Genomic DNA, 21,412 nt, shown 5'->3' with positions numbered 1-21,412 from the left:
AGCCATGAGATCTTTGGGGGTGCAAGTCAAATTTTTGTTTCCATACCGGCCCAAGGGCAATTCAGTTGTGGAGCGAATGAACCGTGACTTAAAGCAATCCTTGACAGCTGGAGTTTTAGGTACTGGCAGGAACTGGTTCGCCCATTTATATAGCGTACAACGTGCACTTAATAATCTCCTGAGAAGATCTCTGGGTGGGCGGACCCCATACAAAATGCTCTTTCGCATCAAAATGTTTGTCCCGGACCTTGATGGTCTAGACATGGCGGCGACAGCCGTAGCCTTTGACGTAGATAATCATTCTGCTGTATTACAGAACCTACAAGAGACTCGTGATAGTCTTGCAAAGGAACATTTGCCCTCCACAACTGATGCTGCACTACAGAGTCCGGTAGTGGGCTGGCTACCTCGAGTCGGTGACCTGGTCCGTGAGATGGTGGAGAACCAAAAGGAGTTTGGCCCCTCTTATTGTGCACCAGTTCCAGTGCTTGGCGTGCAGGGTACTCGAACAGTCATTTTACCACCACTTCCTGGTCACAAAGATAACAGGTACATCTCAATTGACAATGTCAAACTACAACGAATGGCCGATTCTTCACAGTATGACTCCAGCAGTTTCCTGCCCAACAATAATAAGGAATTCTGTCATGGCCTCGTTAAACACCATCAGGCCTGATGGGGCCATGGAGATGCACACTGTTACTAATCCATTACTGAACCCTCCGGCTTGCAGTCCTAATGAAGATACTGAGTATGCGTACCCCTCAGACATGTCATTACCTGGTGTCCAAACAAATTCAAACAACCAGTCTCATTTTTCATTTGACACTAACTCCACAACATCAAGTATCCCATCGAAATTGTCTATTTTTGTTACTTGGTTTAAAAAACATTTTTTGATTCCACCTTGGACTTACATGTGGTTGGTCCTCATCGCCATATTTCTATTCATGTCAATTGGATTTGTCACAGTTTTTTTTGACTAATTAATGGACATTACCTTACCGAACGCTCTGCTGTGAAGGTAATTGATGGAACTTTGGCACCACACTCTTCTTCACACATCATGAAGCGAGACCAGACTTTTGTCAACATCACTGCCTGGCCAGTGTTGGATGGAATTGTGTGGGATGCTGTTAAGTTTCAAATTCATGGTCCCACCAAGGTGGTTAATGTCCCAAATGTACTTCGTGTTTCAGTGGGGGATGTTGTGAAACAAAACATACACTCTGACGATTGGGACGTCCAAGCCGTCGAATCTCTATTTTCTGATTTGAAATATTATGCTGCATTTGATGCTAAAGACTTGTAATTAAATTCTGCCAATTATGCAGATTTGTTTTGTTATCAGCATTATGGCCATCATTTCCAGCATAAAGCTAATACATTTAGAAATGCGGTTAATTATACACAATGGGACCATTGCTCAACTCCCATTGAAGGCAGCTCAAAAACCATTTTGAAGAAATTTACATACTTCACTGATTTTAATCGATCCAATCCTGACTCCTTTTATTTTAAATTGACTTCTAAGTCTAATTCTAAAGTAAGACTCACCCACACTAAGTTGCTCTATTCAAAATCCTTTATTGACCAGTTAGCTATAGGTAGCTATGAGCTATGGAAGGATACTGTCGTTCTTAAATCTGTTTGGGGTTCTAAACCCTGGCAGGTACAAGGCACGGAAGCTTTACATCATGCGTGCCTTACCCCAAGCCACATGTTGTTTCTGAATAACTCTATTTATCAAACAACCTGTTTTGGATTGGCTACTTTGAAACAGTTGAATGCCCCGAAAAGTCCAAATCTGTACGCTTATCATACATGGAATAATCACACAGATATGTCCATTGATGAATTGCAGTCATTGCTAATTTGTCATTTAATGTCTCTAGTCTGGACCCCATGGGTTGGTTAGTTTGGCAAACCAGTACTGATTCATGCCAACATCGTTTTCTTGGTAAGGCCACTGGCTACACACAAAATAGACCAGACCCCCGTTTTGAAAACTCCCATTCAGTTACTACTTATTCAGTAGGAAAATTATGTAAAAATTGGCTGAAACACTCCACCTTACCGTCAGTTAAACATCATTTGTCCTTATTAACTGACGATGTTGATTTGACTGATTTTGTTGAAGGCCCTGTAGGGGGCAGGTCTAAAAGATATGTCTATACTATTTACAATGACATTTGGAAACTGTCACAGATCGAAGCAGCTTCACATTTAAGGGCAATAGACCAAGCAAATTTAGAGAAAGTACTTGCTGTCGTTGATAATAGTATTAACACTCTATCCTCTCGAATTTACACATTAGTTAATATTGTTTCATCCGTTGTGGACATTGTACATGATGAGGTATCTGTTTTGTACCATGGTCAAAATCAATTGCGTTCTATCATGCAGTTTGCTTGGACTTTACAAAGATTGAAGGATGGTAAAGTCCCATGGGACTACATGAACACTTCGTCTTTGTTTATACCTTTTCATTTAAAAGAAAGACAACAGTTCATGTCCATGAAGGATGCAACATACTCTTTTTTACATATTGAGAAATTAGAACCATTACCATTTTCGGTAGCCAAATCTAATTCTGCTGTATGGCTCATCATGGGGTTATAACTCTACCCTTTTCCTTGTTTAAATTTAGTGTATGAAACATTATGCACTAGGAAGATATGAACACCCTAGGGAGTGCTTTTCTTCATGAAGTGTGGTCTTTGCCATTCACATACAGATGTCTGAGGGATGACAAAGAGGTTTACTTGACTGGGGAAGATTGTAATTCCACGCCTGATCACTCGCTTGTGTGTAAGAATATACAATTGCACCGCGCCTGTAATCTACAGGCACCGAATTTGGCTTGCATTTTAAAGGGTAATCCAGTGCCAGCTATCACACCAACTTTCAAATTGCTTGCTAACGGTAGTTATTTACTTTTAAATAATGAAGCTTGCTGTGGTATGCTGGCTAGGATCCCTTACATTGTGACTGTCTCACAACGGGTAGTTTGCTGCAAAAATGTGCTTTTTCTGCCCCCCCATGGGAGGCGCGACATCTCGATTTGGCCTTCCATTCCGACCTTGATGGCAGAGTTCAATACGTTGAGCAGAATAAGAGCACTATTGTCCCAAAAAGAAGTAGCTCTTACTTCTTCCCGAGAAACATTTGTCCTTCACGTGGCCAACACCCGTACTGAGGTGCAGGCGCTTTCAAATACTGATCTCCCACTTCATTTCGGTGCCTTGATTCACACTATTTTCAATGCCTCTACTACAACAGGCTTGGCCCATTTTTTTAAACTTGTGGGCTCTGGCCTTATTACCTCATTCCAAACTATATTTGGTGTGATACCAGCATTTTTTCATTCTATTTTTTCCAGCATCTTCAGCGGTTTCCCACTGTGTCACAAGACAGCCGACCGCGGCTGATACAGCTTTATAGACATATGCTTGAATACTATGGAACTCTACCGCTGGCCACTCTAAGCGTGGCTTATGGATTGTCTTTCCGATTCGCATATTCCACTTGCGTGCAACCTGTGTTCCATTGCCTTGATTGCTCCTTTGAATGGGCACTAGATCTCTGCCTCTCCAATACGGTGTCTCCTGCCCCGGATTATGATTGGATAATGAGTCCCTTTGTGGCACATGAGCTGGACTGTTCTGGTGTTGGGATTATGGCCTGCGCGGCTGCGCACAGAATTTTGGCTCAGTGGGATGTCTGTGCGGCTGCACATGACTTCTTGGAACAAAGTTATCTTGAAGAACACGTAAATTGTCCTCTGATGGTGCTAGAGGCTCCGGTTATTGAAGAACATGTATGTTCATTTACTTTACTCGATTGGATGGCGAATCTCTTTTCTGACAATAACAATGACTTCCTCTTGGAGGCTGTTGCAACATATTGTGCATATACACTGATGGATTAAATTGGCAGCCTTCCATCCTCAGTTGCGTATTTTTAATGTTTTTTTTATCTTTGGCTGGTTGAACCCCCCGGTTTTATATTTTTGCCTTCTGTTTTTTCTTTTTTTTCCCCACTTTCAAATTGACCCTTTTGATATGGATGAACTTATTTCTTGCTCATTCGAACTTGAACTCTGCGTTCCTATTGAGTCCTTTGTTCATTGACCCGATCAGGGGAGTGTAGTGAGGATACGATATTGCCTGCAGACATTGCTATGTATATTATATTCAAAGTTACAAGAGCAACCCTTATGTCCCTGCGAACCGGGTAAGTACACTGTACTACAAAACAATGTTCACAAGGAACTGATTTGAAAATAATCATCTATCACATACAACATCAATAGTTGTGTTTGAATTAATCTCTCACAGAACAAACATGAAGTCAATAATAAACACAGTAAGCCTACACACGACCTTTCATAATTTACCAAGCCTCAGCCGAGGTCTTTTATTTAACACAAATTTTTCATTAAATCACATATAAAAACATATTGTATATACACAACTCCTCTCTTTCTTACATTCGCAGTGCAAAGTGAACCCCAGTGAAGAAAACCATAACCTCACAAAAATAAATAAACAAAAAATAATGAAGGTGTAAAAGGTTATTGGAAAAATTAACAAGGACAGTTTGTAAACAATATATAATAATTCAGTCAAAGCTGTCTCTTATTTCGTTTGTCGACGGCGTTTCGACCCACTTCTAAATACCGGGTCTCATCAGGACTGTAAATATGGGGACAGTTTTAAGCATACAGTAGTCCTTGTCGGATCCAGTATGCAAAGAATGAGCAAAATAGAGGTTTACGTCCAAACTTGGACTTTTTTTTACAAAATTTTTATTTCTCATCCACGGATAAGGGTCAAATGGTAGACCGAATATATGGCGATACACGCTTCCTTGGGCTTTATATTATTATTCCTCCATGAATATGATTCAGAGGTGCCCCAAATATTCAGGGAGATACGACCTGTTCTTATCTCGGCTTTTATATCGAATTATCTGGAGAGAAAGAAACGTTGTCCGTAGTCAGGAAGGGCACTGACTATTTGGCCCTAAACCCAGTGCGTGGTTACTCCGTATCGTGTCCGTAGCGGAATGAGCCAGATTCTCCCTGAATATTTGGGGCACCTCTGAATCATATTCATGGAGGAATAATAATATAAAGCCCAAGGAAGCGTGTATCGCCATATATTCGGTCTACCATTTGACCCTTATCCGTGGATGAGAAATAAAAATTTTGTAAAAAAAAGTCCAAGTTTGGACGTAAACCTCTATTTTGCTCATTCTTTGCATGCTGGATCCGACAAGGACTACTGTATGCTTAAAACTGTCCCCATATTTACAGTCCTGATGAGACCCGGTATTTAGAAGTGGGTCGAAACGCCGTCGACAAACGAAATAAGAGACAGCTTTGACTGAATTATTATATATTGTTTACAAACTGTCCTTGTTAATTTTTCCAATAACCTTTTACACCTTCATTATTTTTTGTTTATTTATTTTTGTGAGGTTATGGTTTTCTTCACTGGGGTTCACTTTGCACTGCGAATGTAAGAAAGAGAGGAGTTGTGTATATACAATATGTTTTTATATGTGATTTAATGAAAAATTTGTGTTAAATAAAAGACCTCGGCTGAGGCTTGGTAAATTATGAAAGGTCGTGTGTAGGCTTACTGTTTTTAATATAGACATTGCTATGTAAGCATGAGTGTACTATATGCTTAAACACCATCTTGCCGCTTTTGCACACAACACTTCATGCTTCTGTTCTCATAAATAAAACTGCTTGCTTTTCTTCATATGGGAGCGGTCTGTTTTTCACAAGTACAGGTTTACACTGTGACCTCGGTCTGCACAGAGTGTTCAAGGTCGAATAACAATATATGCTGTTAATTCATGTTGATCAGTCCCACTCACTTAGACATAACACGATCACAGCTGCAAATAACTGGAACTTGGGTGCTTTTAATATTGCATTGCATGCATGTAGGGAGCACTTGGAGAAAACCTTTCCATCTACAGAGAGCTGTGTTTGTCCTGGGATGTGATTCCCTTCATCTGATCTTGGAGGTATGGGGTTCCCCGTTTAAACCTAGAGATCTTTTATTATTATATAAACTAGCTCCTAGCCTGGGGAGGGTGGTACACAGCACTATAGTCCTGGTTCCACTATCATTATATTATGATTTCTCCTTTTGTGTTTTATGGAATTGTAATAATGCTGATTGTATTATTTTTATGCATCATTTTACTAGTATTGGTGAAAATACTGCATCTTAGAGCACGTAGTTAAAATAATCATTTTAACTATATTGTGTCTCTGATTCCTCATGTTGTGTTAAACCGAAAGAGTGTTCTTGATTCCCACTATTCCTGAGAGTTCACTAAGTTGCTTGTTCTGGGTTGTCTAATCATTAGTAGCTTCGCTGTAGCACGGAGAGCGAATGAGACACTGATGCTAGTCGGATTGTGGTTCTGGGCACTGAGGTGGGTTTTTGGTACACCACAATACACCGAGGTCCTGGTTTCCTGCGCATAGTTATGTGCATGAGCAGATTCCCTGCAACAATTCCATGTCCTGCATGCTATGTCTAATATGGTTATTAGTGCCGCAGTGCTAGCTTTTGACATTGAAAAGGCCTTCGTCATCTTACAAAGGGGCTACCTCGGGGAAGTGCTGAGGAGAATGGGTCTCAGCCAGGAATACATCTCCTGGGTAGACCTTCTTTACAATTTACCGACTGCAGAGGTACGCAATGGTGGGGTGATTTCTGAAAATTCTCACAATCTAATGGGGCACAAGACAAGCATGCCCATTGTTCCCGCTCTTGTTTGCCCTGGCAATAGAACCTTTCGCGATTAGACTATGAAGGGACATGAATTGTTAGGGCATTCAGGTGGGAACACCGGGTACACGTTGTATCCTTATATGCGGATGATGCCTTGTTATATTTAAACTGTTCAGAAGAGGCAATGCCCATTCTTCTAGCTAGCCTATTTCATTTTGGTGCAGTGTCTGGATTGAAAGTCAATAAACAGAAATCAGCCCTATTCCCACTTGCCACGTTAACAGATACAGAGGCGGCTGACCACACCCCGACGGAGTTCAAATGGAAGTGTGACAATTTCAGCTGTCTGGGGATCCAGGTAGCACACACCGCAGCAGAGGTGCAATATGCATTAAACATGAAGCCAGTGATTACGGGTTTACGGTCCTCCATTAACTTCTGGAATTGTCTCCCTCTTTCCATCATGGGTTGAGTGGCCCTGGCCTGGATGGTGCTCCTACCACACTGCCTGAATACCCTGCATAATTATTTCTGCTTTATCCCTAGATCTCCCTTTGAGACCCTTAATAGCCTCCAGCTATCTCTGGTTTAGGCTGGAAAGCGAAGCAGGGTAAAATTGGAGATCCTGAAATTAGACACTGACCGGGGGAGGGGCTGGGCCTCCCGGGCCTTCTGCTTTACTACATTGCCGCCCTTCTCCAATACTTAACGCTCTGGTGTGCTGAAGGCCCTAATGTGGAGGAGGACCTCCTGGCGGATTGGGGACAGGACAATAACTTACCAAAATACCTCATGATGGGATCTCGGATGCCCTCGGAATGTCCATTTGTGGTATATCAGGTTGCGGGGGCATGGGAATGGGCGGTCACACTAGTGCTGCATAGGGCACCATATGCACAAATGCCACCGTTACAATGGCTGCTAAATTTTTGCCATATGCAAACTGTAATGAATTTGACAAGGTGGTTCGATGGGGGGGGGGGGCCTTAAAGCAGGTGACCTATATTGTAATGGGTCCTTACTCACATTCGCTGAAGCGCAGGAGTGCTTCAGGACCCCAGGAGGGCATTTTTTACAATATGATAAACTCTCACACACTAAACGAGAGATATGGACTTCCTTCCCCGAGGAACCAACGGAGTCCCACACATTGATGGCTTTTTTAGAACCAGGTACCCACAGTGGATTGTGTTTCCTTCTATACTGAGCACTCAAGGACGACTGAAGTCTCGTTGTCTCTCACATTCTAGATAGATGGTTGACAGATCTACCGATAACCCTCACAGACTGTGAATAGAGGTGAGCATTTGCGCAGGTACGAGAAGTGGCCAGCAACGCTCGCTTCAAGCTTATACAATTTCCTTATTTGCATCACACATATATGGCCCCTCTCAGATTAGCATATATCAATGCGGCGTGCTCCTCAGATTGTCCCCACTGTGGAGCCAAGCCAGCCACGTTTGCTCATATGACGTGGATTGCCCTTGGCTCCGGCCTTATTGGTCAGGGGTATTGGAGACGCTCCGAGAGGCCACTGGCCTTTGGATTGAGGAAACTATTAAGCATTGCCTTTTAGGGGTTTTGCCGACCCCAAAGACACGGAACTTGGGACTGGTACTCGCTAGGCACCGCTTAGCAATACACTGGGCACAACCCTTACCCCCTAAATTGTCCAGATGTATAGCAGATATATGTGAATGGGGGGTGGCTGAAGAGCGACGTCTGCACATAGTCCGTACAGATGCGAAGGCCAAACAGGATTTAGAGACATGGGGATTATTGCTGAGCAAACTACGGTCCATGGGACAGGTGGCTGTGGGACTGGATATTCATTTACAGACTGGAATCCCAGGCACACAGACGGGGAGTGGTGGAGGTACCACTAACAGTCCAGATAATACCAATTAACACAGAAATCTCTGGGCTTCCCGGACAATGAGGGATACAGGTCGATTACTTCTGAGGGCAGAAACCCGAAATCTTAATTTAGGAGGGTGCAGATGTCCCCCTACAGCCCAAAATGCCACTGCACTATATTTTATGGGGGGGCACACAGGGGAGAGGGGCTGGCACTTCGTTAGCTAGTACATCATAGGCATATTTAAGGAGGAGGAGAGATGGTTTGAACTGTAAATATTACATTGGTCCTTGGCACCTGGAGATATGTAGAAATGCTGCTCTGCCAACTGCTGCCAGGTTTTTGATTCTTCTTTTTAACAGTTCCGTGTTTATTGATATCTGTATTACTGTTATATAGAAGAAAGAAAATAGGGAGGTGCAGCCTTTTTTATATTGTGCCTGTGATACATGTTTTTGGCATTACACTGTCACATGTACAGATAAAACTGAGAAAAACAATTATATACTGTATTTACAAGATATATATGCTTATATTGTATATTGCTGTTATGAGATTCCAAATTAAAAATGAATTAAAAAAAAGTGAGACCAGGACTTTTCGTCTCAGTTAAACGTAAGACCAAGACTTAAGTTTAACTGAGACAAAAGTCTAACTTTATGACTCGTAAATGCTCTTTGAGAATACCAAAAGTCGTAAAGTTAGGCTTTCATCTCAGTTTACCTTTGTGAATCGGGCCCTTAGACTTGTGTAGTAAGTCCAGCATTAAACATGGCCTACCACTGGTACGGCAATACCCACTCATAGAAAATTATGGAGGTTGGAACTTAGTACAATGTTTTAAGTTACTACAAAAGTGCAGTTATTAAAAAACTCCGAAAGTGAGAGTGGAAGTAGGCATGGGGTCCTAGGGCATCGCAGATGCTCAAAAGGGCATATAGATTGGATTACTATGACCTAAAAGCGTCGGATTGGGAGTGTCCATCACAAAATAGTGTTTAGAGTAATAGAATGCACTTCTACTGCTTTGATACCAAAAGGCACCAAATCAGTGACAATGCAACAGAATCTGGTCTTTTTGTGTTTTTTCAATGAAAGACAAACATTCCTTTTGGTGGTGTTTTATCAGTCAAAATTGGTTCCAACTAAAAGCCAGACACTTTAAATGTGAGATTATTCCCTTACCATTACCATAGGCTTGATGGAATTTGTTAAGAATATACCAAATGAGTGAGAAACATTACAGCCTTATCTTGTTTGTTAGCCAAGGGAAGAATTGTTCTCTGATATAGGAAGGGTTCAGTAGCCAGACTCAAAGATGGGCCACAGGATCTGATCTACTGTAATGAGAAAGCAGAAATATATGCTTAGATAATGCCCTAAAAATTGTGACCAAGGGACATTTAGGATTCCCTCACGGCTACCTGAAGTGTGAAGCCAGGATGGATAGAAATGAGTAAATATCTAGGGATGAAATGTAGATAGAGGAGTGAAATGTGGGCTACAAATTACAAGATGGATACCTCACCAATGGAAATAATCCAAGAGACAGAGTAAAGCCTGAGAAAGTATTGTGCTAAATTGTGTAGATTATGGACAAGTGGTATTCAGCTTCACTATTTATGAAAGTGCCCTTAAATAAGAATTCATGCACTCTTTTTGGGGAATATTAGTATTTCTTTTCCATGTCACTGCGTTTTCTTCTTGTTTAATTCACATAATGTTCTTTGCATCATCTTTGGGCCCTCGAACACAAGGGTAACAGACTTGTTTGAATTTTCACGTGACCATCTTTCTATGCAACGGAATCTCTCACACATATGCTTTTAGGTTCACAGGGGTGTTTTCTGTATTCTTTCTGGTGACGGTATGTTGCAGTCATCAATGAGATCCCTTTGTCATTGTTATCATTACATAAGTGTAAGATCATGTATGTATCCTTTTGCAGCTTTGAGAAAGTCTCTGTGATAAAACACGTGTTGGCTGCCTGTCTGTATTTGTATATCAAAAATTGATACATAGGATGTGCAACATTGTGGAAGAAATAAATCACACACAGTTCAATCACAACCTCGTCTCATAACTTTATTGAACAGATTCACATTACTGTTGACTTTAATGAGTGCTTCGGTATTGTCCTTGAAGAAGTCCAGGCACATATCTCAGCCATGCCACTGAGTGAGTGAAGTCGCTGTCAGCATCATCATTAGTTAGAGACTGAGCCAAAGCGGTCTAAGCTTTCCCTCTCAAGCATTTGTCCTTACAGATGATGAAGAGCTGTCTTAATCGATTCTAAGTATCAGTCTCAATGTGGTGCATATTCCCTTCCTCTTGAACACAAGCACCACCATTAATGTAATGATGGACACTAACCATATTTGACATACCTTTATTAATGCATATAGCTCGAAGAAGCCCCTCAAATGTGTAGGACTATTTCACTAAAGACTCACTTTTAAGCCTAATTTCATTGACTACGTTGTGAAACTACAGCTAACATGGGATGCCTCCTACGTTTCAAGTCTGTAGTAAAAATGTTCCTTCCCCAGGTTCTTTGCTAACTAATTGCCAGACTGACAGAAGAAAGAACATGTACATGTTGTAAAGATGCTCCCTGAACTTTTCTAGGGTATTGGCAAACTCAAAGACACCTCACGGACGCGAGAAGACGTACGCAGGATTCCGCCTCTCTACATCAAATTTTAAGCCGGTGAATACAAGAGAACAAGGAGGCAATTATCGTTCGGCCCCTTGTAATAAGGTGGAAAGTCCTCCAGGGAGAGGAACATTATCACCACAGCCAAATTATCAAGGCATACCAGAGTGAACCAAATACGCAATTGGAAGGACATTTTAACATACTTACAGCTAAGTGACTCCCGTATAAACGATTTGAGATCCAGGATTATGTCGAAAGGTTAGCCGTAGTGATCTATCAAGGGTGAATAACAGAGAGACTTGAAATGCTAGTCTTGAAAAAGATGGAACAATAAGAAATAACCATCGAAACGCGTCAACGTCTTTTTCTGTGGCAGAATCTGTGGAAACACTTTGTCCTGTAGATGATATAATAGAATCCATCCAGGCCTAGTGTAGAATTTGTTCCGTGTGATCTGTCGAATTGATGACAAATTGTAGTGTCTTACGATATAGGTTTTTTTCTCTCTTTGTTAAAATTGTGTTACATTATAATGTTGTTTTTATATATTGTCTATGTATTGTTTTTATGAAATAATTTTAAAAAAAAGAAGACTGTCACACATTGGATGTGACTTGTCTATATATAAGAAAGTGCAATAAAATAAATATGATCTAATTGTTGGCTGTGAGAAAAAGATTTTCTTTTAATAATCAAGTAGAGTGTGTATAGGATATAATATGTGTTGATAAGATTGATTGTAACATGGTTTTTGTATAATTATACAGGGGATAATTAGTTTTAAATTAAAAAACTCAAAGACTGACAAATAAATTAACCTCCTGCTCAACATTTTTGGAATACCTTTCAACATTCAAAGACAAGTTGAAGATGGAATCAACAATCTACTCAAGCAAGACATCATTGTACCAGTTGATGATGCCAAATCATTGGTGTTCCCCACTGTCCCTCTTCCCAAATATCACACTAGGTGCAAGAGTTGCATATGAGTGGATATGTGCTATCAAAATTTAGCCATTCAGATAGAAGGGTACACTGTGCCTCAAAACCAATTTATTACACACAAACTAACTGGGGTAAAACCAACATATGCACAAATGCTATCTCCAACTTCAACTCAAAGAGCATTTCACTATATCACTCCATTTGGTACTCATTGTGGTTTTTTCAGATGTAATGACTTCAGTTTTGGTGTTTCCTCTGCAAGCAATGTTTTTCAGGAAGAAATTTGCAATATTATGCAGAACAATCCAGAACTATCTAAATCACTGCTACCATATTATAGTTTTGGGGAAATTGGAGGAAGAGCCTCATAAAATGCTCATTTAGGTCTATCGAGCAGTAAGTGAAGCAAATTTGATCCTGAACAGGGAGAAGTGTGGCTTTGGAAATACTTCTCTGGAGTTCTATGGCCACATTTTCATGTGTGTTGGCATGCATTTGTATCTGAACAAGGTCTCAGAGTTTACATCTGCTCTGGTGTCCAACAATAGATCTGCCATCCATACCTTCCCTGGCCTTTGCAACTAATGTGCCCAATATATCTCTGACTTCACTAAAGTCAGTTCTCTGTAGAGAAGTCTGTCAAGGAAAGGTGCTCTTTTCAAGTGGCCAAAAGTCTGTCAACTAACATTTTAAATGACTTGTACCTAAATCACAACAGCGGAAAACCTACCTACTTTGCTCTTCTCTGCACAAGGAGCACAATGTGGACTCAAGCTGGACTGGTATGGGTGCCCTGAGAGACGCAGAGCCAAATCCCACTTTGTGGCATAGCAAATGCCAGACTTAGCCTTATGAGTCTTGAACATGCCTACCTTTCTGAAAAAAGGCCTAGAAGGTTGTTTGGCATATAAAGATTGACACGTTTTTGCCTATGGCGAGCCATTAACTGTTATTATGGACCTTCAGACTCTACTTACCATTTTTGGAAAGTCAAAGGCTAAGATGCCCTGGGAATTGAGTGATGTGGCCTCCATTTGCAAGATTGTAAATTTAAAATAATTCATTGACCTGGGAAAGGCAAAAGCCCTGCTGACTTTGTCTCCAGGATTGCAGTTACTTTGAGTAAAACATAACCATCCATTGCAGTAGAATATATTTAATTAATCATTAAACAGACACCCTTGTGCACTGAGCAAAATGTTTATTATGCAAGCATCAAGATATGACCATACTCTACAGGTAGTGTGAGCCCACTGTCAACCGGAGATGGAGAAATATGTAACACAGGCATAAAGTACTCAAACAAAGGCAGTCACAAGACCTCAAGACATTTAGACATGTACAAAGTAAATGGACAAAGCATCATTATGGGCTTGTTCCCTGAGTGACCCATTTAGTCATACCTCATTCTCTACGGACCCAGCTCACAAAGGCCACAGAAGTCTAGTGGCCACCAAATGCTTGTTGTATCAAAAAGTTTAGCTCTTTTTCTTGTTATCCTTGTGAAAAAGACAGTGGCGGAATGTAACATCTGTCAGACTTCGAGAAGAGGTAAAGCTCTCAACCACTGCAGATGTCCATTATACCATCAAATTTCTGGGATGAAGTTGCAATCAACTTATTTAGACCAACTGCCACAGGACAACATCAGGTTAGTCATGATGGATGTTTCCCTGAGGTGACGGCTGTCCCCAGTATTGCAACCATTGCAGTCATACTGGCCCTAAACAAAATCTTCTCTACTTTTGGCAAACCTCTCTATTTGAAACTTGACAATGGCCCACCAGTCAATTGAAAAGAGTTCTGAGATTTTGCAATGACCTTTGGTTATGAAACCGTTATGGCCTCAAGCCAATTGTATTGTGGTGAGGTTCATGGCTACCCTCAAGAAAGCGCTCCCTGCTGCTACGATGACTTTATTTTCCATATCAAAAGTTCTCAGTCAAATCCTGCATGATTACAGAATCAAACTTCACATCACAACTGGAGCCTCACCTGCTACACTGACATTCAGGAGAAATATAAGAACAAAAATCCCACATGTTCACAATTAATCTCATCCTTGCATATAGCTTAAATTGGGGGCATGTCATGCTGCAAGGAAAGAAGAAATAGACTTGTATAAAAAAGATGACACACTCAAAAAGAAAGTTTGTATCAAGGAGACCTGGTGTGAATTAAACACAAAGAACTTGCAAATATGATCACCAATATCAAGGGTACAATGATTACTGCCTGACTAGATGACCAAGTCATCACTAACCCTGGGCATAGTACTACGCTACGCTTGCGGAGCATGCGTAGTTTGCGCTACTACGCACTACGCGAATTGCACGTAGCACAGTGCAAAAATGCGTAGCGGGCATTTTTTTGCTTGCTCGCGGTCCTCAACGTCAAGTTGGCGACCGCGAGCGAGCAAAATCAACATCCTGGCGAGACTTTTTCCTCGTTTGCAATCAGCAACATCAAGTTGCCGATCGCGAGCGTGGAAAATAAACCTCCCGGAGAGATTCTCAACGCTGGGAGGTCAGGTTTCCCATTGTGAGTGGTCACGTATGCTCGCGATGAGAAACTACCAGTCTGCGTTGAGAAAGCTGCCGCTCGAGTACAAATCTACTCGAGCTGCAGAAAATGACCACTTGCACTGTGCAAGATGCCGTTTGCAATGATAGCACAGTGCGGACAAGCATTCGGCACTGTGCAATCAATGCGAACAGCATTTCCCTACCGCACTACACAGATCGTGTGGCTACGCGTAGCGAGAAGTGCTCTTCGCGTAGCGCTACTACGCAAACTACGCCTAGGGTTATCATCACCCTGAATTCGGTATACTTCCAAACATCAAGACTCCAGAGCAATTATCCCTTATTGTCATGGACTGAAGTGAATTCATATTTATGTTGAGGGGAGGTGAGGTGTCCCAACTCCTATCTGACTCGGGTGTTGTTTACCAGTGGTGTCTCCTCCGCTAAGGCAGTGGGGCGTCACCCCACTGAGCAGGTCACAGAGGAAAAATAATATTATAATAACTCATTGTTATTATCATTGTATTTTTCCTATTACTCAGCTGTGTTGGGGCGGGGCTGCTCTGCTCACGGAGCAGAGCAGGGGAGGAGTGGTATGCCCACTCCAAGTGCGCTGGATGCTTTGGTTGGCCGTCTCAGGCCAGTCAAACCGTCATGCGCATTTTGCATGTTCTCCATGCAGGCTGCATTACAGCCTGCATGGAGAACATGACCAGCCCCTCATTCTGTGGCTGACCAATTTACAAAAGTAGTGTAGATTTTTATCTAATTTTTAAGACCAAAAATTTTGATTCACAGTAAATACTTTAGAAGTTATCATTTTTAACATTTTGGAAAATATATCACTTTTGTGTGCAATTAGGCATCATTGATCATTGAAAAAGTGTTAACATGCATTGAAAATCAGGCAATGCTTCCACGAAGTTCACCTTCTCATTGCAGGTCGATTATGGGGCCAGGTCCAATATTCTGGCAGCAGAAGTTTGGGAGCGTCCCCGATCGCTGGGAGCAGAGTGCTGAAGGTGATGGTTGCTGGGGGCTACGACAAAGGGGGCCACTTGGAAACCCACTGCACAGGGGACTTAAAGGCATATCCAAGGAGTCTCCTTCAAGGGGAGAGGCTGCAAGGGCCTGGGGACCATGGGGGCACAGCTGGTTCATCGCAACCTGGGCCAGTGGGCCATGTGCAGAGCAAATAGCTCAGCTGGACGTCGTGCGTCGTAAGGTCCTCGCGGTCAGAAGACGGCAACTTGGAGAGGCGATCTCGGGACAGCTGGGCCACTGAGGAAGTGGGTTTTGGGTGTCTTTATGTCTATCAACGGTGCTTGCTTCTGGTATTGTTGGAGTCCAGAGTAGACTCTTTATCTTGAGTTTTGCAGGTGGGGGTCTGTACCCTGGGTATTGGTACAGGGCAGCTCCTGTAGGTCCTGGTGTCTCCAAACTTGGTGGAGAGGCAGATCTGACTCTCAGAGCTGGAGTACTGGCAATGGTGAAGATGCTGCTTTGGGGTCGCCAGAGAGCAGCAAGACGACAAACCTGACGTTTTGGGCTCGGTGCCTGCTGTGTGCAGGGGACTGATACCTTCAGTCTGAGGGAGATTCCTGGTGCTTTTTCGAATTCTGGAGGAGGTCTGGGGTTCATGGAGTCCTCACAGGTTCAGGCAGACACAGCAAACGATGATAGTCGAAATCCAAGGAGCAGCAGGCAAGGTTTGGCGTTAATTGTCTTCTGCAGCAGGGCTCCAGCGGGTCTTGTTTATCCATCTCTTCTTGTTGACCATCAAATCTATGTCTTAGGTCTAGAGATGCCACCTAAATACTGAATTTAGGGGTGTTACAGGTAGTAGCCAATGGGCTACCTACCATTAGGGTGCCTACACCCACTATGTTGTGGTAAATAATTTAATTACCGGGACTTAATTTGATACAGAAACATAATAAAAATAGCTCAGTAAATAAGAGGCAAAATCCGTGGTATTAGAGGTTCGGAATGGGCTTTATTCCAATGGACGATTCGAATCGGTGACTCCAAGTTCCATCACCACGGAGGTTCAGGAAGTGAAGTACATACTTTATTGATAAGTAATCACTTCTATACAATAGGCTTTACAGTGAAGCAAATGCAAGAGGCGTAACAATTGATAGTGTAGATAAAACATACATGCGTAGCAAAAGTGGGCGTAACTGGGTGTAACTAAAGAACGTCATCAGGTGTGATGTCATAATAGGGTGGTTCCATGAAAGAATTTCGCAATGTCAGCAGAAATACTTGGCAGAAATGCGCGCGCAGCAGCATGACGTGTGATTGACGTGCAACTAGGGGGTGAAGGGGACTTGACATTTAGCTCTACATGTGGCGACAGAAGTCTGGAGGGTCAGGTCAACCTAATCCCAAATCATATCTAACATCCTATGTTTAAAGAACTATGTTATCCAAAAGAGAGGTCTCTTAGAGTAGAATCTTATTCTATACTGACTATACTGACTGTTAGTGCGTGTACAAGCGTCTAAGTGTCTACACTAGATGCGAGGGCAGAAGTCTTCCATAATAATAGGGCTATGAATTACTTGCATAAAGACAGAGAAACCGGGCCTTTGCTCGGTAGCTGGAAGAATGTTTACTTAAACTACTAGACAGGAATGCATTGGGCAGGGAGCGGAGCAGATAATTTCGAAGGTGAAATACAGTTTTTGGCAGGCAACAGGCTGATGTCAGGCATCGTGAGCCGCGCAGGGAATGAGACAAAGTTCATGGTCACAGATGCAGGCTCAGACTGGAGCTTTCAGAGACAGAAGGCAAGAAAAAGCTTGATGACAGAATCAGGGCCTACTTGCCTGGACTGTAAAATGGCATAAGTGAACCATATAAAGCCGGTGGCCTTTCATACTTAGGAATGGAATATCCGGCCTATTCATGGCGGATCTGAATGAGGACATGTTGACGGTGGACGCACATGTGTTTGCGTCTTCATAACTGGAACTGGAGGGAACATACATGTACTTGTGATTCATACATGAAACCGTTGGGGTCCAAGATAGGGGACATAACTGATCGGAAAAATCCATATTTCCACATTCCCTCCTTGTCCCCTACTTGCCCGTTAAGAGATATCAATCTTCATCAATCCGTTGATCTGTTCATATAGCATCATTTGTTCTTTTTTCTTCTGGGATGAATGAAATCTTGGTGGTGGAATACACGATGTGGCACACAGACCACAGATCGCTGGTCCACATTGTAGACATAGACAGCAACTGAATAGCATGAGAAGGCCAATACCTAGGAAGGATAGGACCTTCCATCCAAAGGTAGATAATACACTCCAAAACCAACCGGACCAAGTCCAGGTGCCTGGATTCTGGTGTATCTGACTTACAATCTTATGAAGGTGAGTTATGGCTTTATATACAGATGGCGAATTTTCTGGTATGAAAATGCAACAACTTGATCCGATGACCCTACAAGCTCCGCCCCTATCGGCCAGGATGACGTCAAGGACAAGACGATTTTGAAGCACAACAATCCGCATAGCAGACTGCTCTTCTGTTAAATTGCCTAAGGCGGAAATAGTTTCGTTCACTACTGCTTCAAGGGTTCTAGTTAATCTACGTATCAGCTTACTATTAGTAACGGTACCTATATAGGGAAAGAGACCTTTATTGAAATCTGTGTATTTTTCCCATGCTGTTTCAGTGTAATCGACTATTGGGAGATCTCTCCTTTCTCTATTGTGTACTAAATGAGTATTTCTGTGATAGTCAGGAGGAGCTAGGAAAACAGGTGGCAAAAGGAATCCAATGTAGCAGGTACCATCCCAATCTAGAGGCAAACGTACATATGCCGTCTGACCACATATGAAATAGGAATGGCGGGAAGCTCTAAATGTAGACTTGCCCTGATCACTAAATTCTATTACAGTGGTGCATCTACTATGGCCCATATGTATGGAACCATTCTTTCTTACACATAATTCACCTTTTACTGGAAATATTGACATAGCGGGCAAAATTGGAGTAGCTTCAGATTCGACATTTAGGATCATAAGATTAAGCGTAAAATTACCTAATCCATACACTTCATTTTCTAGATCAGTTCCTGTTCTTTTGGGAAGTCCCTCCTTGTTAGGGTAGCAGACTTTAAGTAAAACTAAGTTCAAATTTCCCCATACCCAGTTGTCTTGATAAACTGCAGAATTCGAATCTAGGGAATTGATTAAACTAAACCATGCTCCACAGGAGCCGTTGTGTGTGAACGGGTATGGAAAGAGAGGTAGAATTCCTTTATAATTCTGATAGGGAGGGAGTCGGCCACATATCCAACAATTAGTAGCATTGCTAACCTGATGGGAATGATGTAACATACTAATAAACGTGTTATTGCGCAGCGCAAATCTATAAGACAACTCATGCGGAGGTAATTCACTAAAAGAATGTTCAGCAGTAACATTATAAACATGTCTAGAAATAGGATAATATATGTGCAATAATATACTTGCAGTAATTATTAAAAGACTTAAGAAAAACAAAATTAATAACGTCACTATACAATGACTACGCAGTGATTTACAGTACGCATGTCGTTTCAACATTTTTCGGGTTTTTTCTCTATTCAGGTCTAAGGGATACATGTCAGAGACAAATTCAACCGCTTCACCTTGGAGAGGACTTAAACAATCAAATTGCCTGACTGGTTAGACCTGAGTTTTAGTTTGTATAGTTCGTGATTACTCAGTTCAACCAAAGGAAGTTTTGAGTCAATGGGTGAAGACACACGAGGTGTGGTATTTACATCCGATGGTAGTCCATGAAATTTCTTGATATGACTTGAATGTACCCAGCCTTTTCTGCCTTCGATCTTCACGGCTGTCCTTGTGGTAAGCAAGACCAATCGCGGCGACTTCCACCTAGGATCCAGCTGAGTCTTCCGATCAAAGTTCCTCACTAAGACCAGGTCCCCCGGAACTACGTCATGGGGTTTCACCTCAGTGTTGTCAGGAAAGGCTGCAGCTACCTGTGAACGACAAGATTGTAGTGCAGACATCAAGGAAGCCAAGTAATCTGTCAGCATATTACAGTCAATATCAGTTATTTTGCGTGGTATAGGCGTCCCCCACATATTCGGTGGTCTGCCAAAGATCACCTCATACGGGGATAGCCCTGTTCGAGAGTGTGCTACCATTCTCATGTAAAAGAGTGCAACTGGTAACGCTACTACCCAGTCGACACCTTTCTCTCTGCATATTTTGGACAATCTAATTTTCAGGGTCTGATTATGTCTTTCCACGAGACCTGCTGCCTCGGGGTGTCGGACACAGTGGAATTTCCACTGATAGCCTAACAAAAGTGAAACGTGTTTCATTAATTCGGATGAAAACGGCTGGCCGTTATCTGAGTAGACAACACGTGGTAAACCGTATCGTGGGAAGAATTCTCGAACCAACTGTTTGGCAGTAGTCGGGGCAGTGTAATCTGAAACCGGGTATGCCTCTGTCCAACGGGAAAGAGCACAGACAACTACGAGAACATATTTGAATCCTCGACATCGTTCCATCTGGATATAATCCATCTGGAGGACTTCAAAAGGGTGATCAGGAGGCTGAAACCCACCCTGTTCTACGGGAATGCTTTTTCCTGGGTTGAACTGACAACAGATCATACAGGTACGAACTTTTTGTTTGGCTGCTGCTCGTAAATGTTTGTTGAACCAAATGTGTTGAATGCTGTCTAGCATAGCTTTTTCTCCTAGATGCGCTGGACTATGTATAGTGTTAATAATGACTTGGACCATTGAATCAGGAAGGAACCACACAGATTTTTCCTTCGTCATCCATCCTTGATCCGTTTGAATCCCTCCTAACTCAGTCCATTTCCTTATTTCGTCTGGTGTAGCATGTGTCTGTATGTCAATTACGTCAAGAGTGGGATCTTTAACAGTCATACAATGTGTTGGCGTCGGGACTATTGTCTTTGTCATGTCGGATGTTTGAGTTTGAGCAGTCTGTTTAGCTGTTCTGTCAGCTAGATCATTGCCTTGAGAAATGATATCAGTAACTTTCGTATGAGCTTTACATTTCATAATTGATATTGCAGTGGGTAGATGTATTGCATCTAATAAGGCATGAATGAGGGGTCCGTGCTGAATGTGGGCACCGTGAGAAGTTAAATAACCTCTCTCTCGCCACAGCACACCGAAGTCATGTACAACTCCGAATGCATAACGTGAATCAGTATATATGTTGACTTTTTTATTTGTGGCTTGAATACAGGCTTGTGTCAGAGCGATGAGCTCTGCGGCTTGAGCTGACAAGGTATTTATGCAATTTGTTTCGATGACTTCAGTGTCTGTTGTGACTGCGTAAGCGGCCACTAACTCTCCTGTACTTGTTCTCATACATGAACCATCTACATACAACGTCAGGTCTGGGTCTGACAATGGGACATCTGTCAAGTCTTGTCTGGGTTTCGTCGTGATTGTAATAACTTCAATACAATCATGAGCTAGTGGGTCTATTCCGATTACAGGTAAAAGTGTGGCAGGATTCAATGTGTTACAACGTCTGATTTCTATATGTGGTTGAAACAATGTTAATTCATACCCTGTAAGTCGCGCTATAGTCAAGTGTTGTGTTTGCGTTCGATTCACAAGAACCTCTACTGCATGT

The sequence above is a fragment of the Triturus cristatus genome, chromosome 10 (genome assembly GCF_964204655.1).
Source record: "Triturus cristatus chromosome 10, aTriCri1.1, whole genome shotgun sequence".
Lineage (NCBI taxonomy): Eukaryota > Metazoa > Chordata > Amphibia > Caudata > Salamandridae > Triturus > Triturus cristatus.
The sequence above is the reverse complement of the archived record's forward strand: the minus strand, read 5'-3'. Positions refer to the sequence as shown.